Consider the following 6,000-nt stretch of genomic DNA (forward strand, 5'->3'; position numbering starts at 1 on the left):
ATATAAACAAAATTAGCTTTTTACTGTGATACTGGGTTATATTCTCATTCTTCAAATTTTATATAAAAATATGAATATAACCTTAAAAAGTGGATATTCTTATAGTACCAGCAGCTTGGGAGATTGAGTCAGGAAGATCTTAAGTTCAAAGCCAATTTAGCAAGGCCCTAAGCAACTTAGCAAGACCCTGTCTCAAAATAAAAAATAAAAAGGGGGCTGGGCATGTAACTCAGTGATAAAGTGCCCTGGGTTCAATCCCCAGTATAAAAAAAATATAAGAGTTGGGGTTGTGGCTCAGCAGTAGAACGCTGGCCTAGCATGTTCGAGGGCCTGCGTTCAATCCTCAACACCACATAAAAATAAATAAAATAAAGGTAACATGTACAACTACAACTAAAAAATAAACATTTTCTAAAAATGTTTTCTAAAAATAGTCTTTTTAGGAATTAATACTTGAAGACAACATAGTGGAACCCTGGCTCAAAAAAAAAAAAAAAAAAAAAAAAAAACTTTGAGAAATGAAAACTTTCATTTAAAATAAATGAGAGTAGGGAATATAGTAGCTTAATGATATCGCACTCACCTAGAATGCATGAGACCTTGAGTTCAATCCTCAGGGTCTCACGCATTTGATTTAATAAAAAATTAATAAGTAGGGCTGGGGATGTGGCTCAGATGGTAGCGTGCTCGCCTAGCATGCGTGAGGCACTGGGTTTTATTCTCAGCACCACGTAAAAATAAAATAAAGTTATTGTGTCCACCTAAAACTAAAAAATAAACATAAAAAAAATTAATAAGGAATCTCAAAAGAGTCCTAAAACTTTTTGAAATACTAACAAAAAAAATTTAACATTTTGTTTTATGTTAGCTTTGTTAAAACAGAATAATAAGAAAGAAAAAAAATTTTTTTCAAAAAATTGTGTCTGTACATCTTTATTGTCCTTGGATATGCGCTAAATTATATGTTTTTTCATTTGATAATGATTTTTGCTATTTTTTCCTTTGCAAGTAGACCTTCAAGTTCTTTTATTCTCATATTTTGAAGTTTACATTGTTCTTTTGAGTAAAATGCACAGAACTATAGCAGAGAAATGACAAATTTTTAATTCATTCAAATAGTATCAGTATAATAATCTTAGGTTTTGCTTTGCTTTCTGTTAAATGAAAGTTAGATTATATGTTTAAATACTAAATGACAATTTTATTTACACTATAAGATTTAATTGTATATCTAAATACAAATGAAAATTGCCTTGTTAGCTGGTTTACATTATATAACACCTTATCCATTTTTTGAAAGTAGATAAAGACTAACCTAAATCTCATAACCTAAATCTCACTAATGTGGCTCCATAACTGTATTATGAATGTTCTCTCTGGTATGTGGATGCCAACCCACAACAAAGGAGGGTGGGGGAGGGGAGGAATAGAAATCCATTGGATTAGACAAAGGGGAATGAAGGGAAGGGAGGGGGAGAAGAATAGGAAAGACAATAGAATTAATCAGACATAATTTTCCTATCCTTGCATATGAATGCATGACTAGTGTAACTCCATATCATGTACAACCAAGAGAATAGGATCTTAATTATAATAAGTTATACTCCTTGTATGTATAATATGTCAAATACACTCTATTGTCATGTATATCTAAAAAGAACAAATAATTTAAAAAATAAATAAAATTTTAAAATAAAGTAGAAAATTTTAAAAAATTTTGGCTTCACATGAAAATGTGCTTTGAAGTCTAGGGATTCTACTCACATTCTATGCCTTACATTAGCATACACAATTAGAAAGATGAAAAAAAATAATCAAGTGACAATATGGGATGTTACAGTGCAACATTAAAATAATATGCCTTTCAAATAAAGAAGAGGAGGAGGAGGAGGAGGAGGTTAGAGCATTCCTAGGTATGAGATCAATATACCACAAATAGTTCCAGGAGATTCTTGACTTGCTGCAGTTTCCTAAAATACTCCAGAGCAGAAAGGACTTTATAAAGTAGAGTCCTAGTCTGGGGATATAGGTCAGTGGTAGAGCACTTGCCTATCAAGCACAAGGTTCTGGGTTTAATCCCTACCACCCCAAAATAAAGAAAGAAAAATAGAGTCCTCATACAAATATTACAAATGATGCAATAGAAACCGTAGTTAGAGACAGAACAGTTAGGTGAATAGATGGTTTCACATGAGGTGGGCCAAAGGAATCTTCACTGGATTGCTCAAAGACCTGTTCTCTGAAATATCTTCAGTATTAACAATTTTTAAATTTTTTTTTTAGTTGTAAATGGACATAATATCTTTATTTTTACTTGTTTATTCTTATGTGGTGCTGGGGATCAAACCCAGGGCCTCATGCATGGGAGGCAAGCACTCTAACCATTGAGCTACCTCTCCAGCCGCCCAGTATTAACAATTAAAAAAAAGTTTTTTTGTAGTTGTAAATGGACAGAATGCCTTTATTTTATTTGTTTTATTTTTATGTGGTGCTGAGGATCGAACCCAGTGCCTTACGCATGCTAGGCAAGAGCTCTGCCACTGAGCTACAGCCCCAGCCCAACAATTTTTAATAATACAATATTAACAATGTATGGACTCCATTCAAATTGGAATGATTGCAGGTAATGGGAAAATTCCAGCACAATATTCAATTTTTAATGGAAAGGGAAGAGGGCTGGGGTTATAGCTCCTTGGTAGAGCACTTGCCTACTTGTGTGAGGCACTGGGTTCAACCCTCAGCACCACATAAAAATAAATAAATAAAGATATTGTATCCATCTACAGCTAAAAATATCAAAAAAGAAAAAGAAAGAAAAAGAAAAGGGAGGATTGAGGGATCACATTCTGTTTAATTTTCTTTTAAATGCTATGATGTTAATCTTTGAAAAACACCCCCTGACCCCCAAAAAAAGAACTCACAAAAAAAAAAACACCCACAATTTATGGGTCCACAGACAGTAGCCAAGTATCTGTCATCCTAACGTGGATCTGTGAAAAACAATCATGCTAAATAAACATTTTATATCTGAGACAAATAAATAGCAAAAAAAGAAAAAGTATAATTGCAGATTTGGTTAGCTATATGATCACCACTAACCTGATGCAAAATTGTGATTTAGAGAAAATTCAGTTATATTCTCTAGGCTTTAATATATTCAGATTACTTATGCAATTGTATTTGTCACATATATAAAATATCAATTTCTGATTCATTCACTTAGCATTATATTATAAGCTCTGTACTACTTTTACTTTTATATGACCACATTACCAAGGAATTTTAACCTTTTTTAAAAAATATTTTTAGTTGTAGATGGACATAATGCCTTCATTTTATTTATTTATATGTGGTGCTGAGGCTCAAACCCACTATCTCACATGTGCTAGGCAAGTGCTGTACCACTGAACTACAACCCCAATCCAGAAAACCTTAACTTCTGACTACAAGAGTTTCTCTTTTTATATCCAGTGTTCCAGTATTTCAAAATGTGCATTAATGTACCTTGGAATGGAACCTTTTTCATTCATTGTTTTGGGCATACAGATGATACTTTGAAACTGGAAACTCATCTTTGAGATATGAAAACTAGAAACTCATCTTTGGGATATGAAAAATTCTCTCATATTTTCTTCATTGTCATTTTTAAATCTTTATTTTTCTCTGGAGCACTCCTAGAAGTCAATTATTAGACCCGCTGGGTTAAATCTCTATATTTAAATCTTTTTTTCTCCCTTTCTTCATGGATTGATTAGTTTTTTTTTCTTAGCGTTGTTGTTTTTGAAAATTTTTCACAATGGTTTTATTATAGTTCATTTCCTAATCTTATTTATTTTTATGTGGTGCTGAGGATCAAAGTCATATAACTTTGAGCAAATTGTTTAATCTCAGCCTCAATTTCCTCATCTTTGAGATGGAAAAAACATGAAATAAGCTTATCTCAGGTTGTTTTTTGTTTTGTTTTGTTTTTTGTTCTTTTAGTGCTAGGGATCAAACCCAGGGCTTCATGCATACTAGGCAAGGCCTCTCTACCACTGAGCTACAGCCCCAGACTTTGAGTTATTTTGAGGATAGGTTGATAGTGTATTAGAATAGTGTATTACACATAGGAAGTACTCAATAAAATTGGTGATATTGGTTATTCATCAGTGTCCTGTTATTTTGGTTAATATAAATGATTTGGGGGCCATTTTTAAGATGATTTCTGACCAATAGAACTAATGACCACATCCCCATCTTGGTGACTTTACCACATTAAGCTTTTTTGGAAGACCTGACAACTGGCTTTCATAATCATGCCTATCTCACCATACCCTTCAAACTCAACTTTTTAAAATTTCCTTCACTTATTTTGTCTGTCTGTACCTGTGCTTACATGTATATTTTCTTTTTTTAAATATTTTTTTTAAAAATTATAGGTGGACATAATATGTTTTTATTTTTTTATGTGGTGCTGAGGATCAAACCCAGTGCCTCAAGCATGCTAGGTGAGTGCTGTTCCCCTTATCCACAATCCCAGCCCATGTGTATATTTTCTTATTATTTTTTAAAATGTTTAGTTCTTTTTTGCTTTTTTCCCATTTTGTCTTATTTTTAGATTTTTGTAGGAAACATTTATTCTTAAAAAGGAAAGTGACAGGTTGGGGAATGACTCATGAAATGGTTCATCCTAGAGTATGTATTTACTCTTTTATTAAACATTTTTATTGACTGCAGCTATGTGCCTCACCCTGTGTTAATTGCTCGGAACATAGAGATTTTTATCTTTTTTTTTTCTTTTCTTTTTTCCAGTTCTTATCTTGAGCATTTTCCATGCTCTAGAACCTATGTAAGTTTTCATTCTGTTGAGGTATTTTTAAACTACAGGTCTTGTCCCAGTAATGGATTATAATATCAATTTAGTATTGAAAGCAGTATTAGAAAAAAAAAGAAATAGAAGAGTACACAGTAGTAAGTACTAGAGAGTATGCTCTGTGTAGTAAGATTCAATATTGCTCCATAAAATTTTTATTTTGATTGTACTGAGATTGTAAAAAAGCATATTTTTTACTATATGCATCTGGGTCTGTAAACTTTGAAAGCCAGCAGTTAAAAGGATAATAAGCAAAAATGTAATTACAACACAATGTGATAAATACTGTTCATGGGGTACACTGAGTGCTCAGAAAGGGTCTACCACAAATAGGGAAGGAGAATTAAGGATTGTTTAATGGAAATAGAGCTTCCTGAGCTGTATCTCAAAGGATAAGCAAAATGGAGTAGATACGGAGTAAAATATTCCTATCAAAGAAAACAGGACAAAAGCTCAAAATTCTTATGGCTAAAGGAAAAAAATGCAGTAGTAGTAGTAAGATAAAAGATATAAATAAGAAGTGGCCAAATCAGGAAGCTCTACTCTTCACCATATGGAGGAGTTTGGATTTTATCCTGAAATCAGTAGAGAGCCTAGATGAAACATTTGAAAGCACTTTGGAGAATGGATTTGAGTACAGTGATCAGATGCAGAATATGGAGAACTGAAGACTGAGACAGGAATTAGGAGCCATTATGAAGACTATTTTAATCAAGAGAAGAAAATTTAAAAGCTGTGAAGGTGAGGGGAGAACACTGAACTGGATGGCTATTTGGATGTGAGGGGCAAGGTAGAGTCTGATACTCAATTTTTAGACTCAAGCAACAATTTGTAATAGCTTTTGCCTAGAAAATAAAAGGCACTAGGGTCTGGGGATGTAGCTCAATTGGTAGAGTGCTCGCTTCACATGTACAATGCCCTGGGTTCAATCCTCAGCACCAAAAACAAAAACAAACAAACAAAAAAACCCATAATGATTTATGGTAGAGTAACCAGCTAGAAATGATCAATAAACATTTAATTAAATCTATGTATCTAATATCAGGCATTGAGATAACTGTTAGGACTGAGAATATGAAGGAAGGAAGGACACAGTAATGAAACATACTCTGGAAGTAACACAGAGGAATGCTGATTTTCAAGAAGAG

Source organism: Marmota flaviventris, chromosome 11 (genome assembly GCF_047511675.1).
Source record: "Marmota flaviventris isolate mMarFla1 chromosome 11, mMarFla1.hap1, whole genome shotgun sequence".
Lineage (NCBI taxonomy): Eukaryota > Metazoa > Chordata > Mammalia > Rodentia > Sciuridae > Marmota > Marmota flaviventris.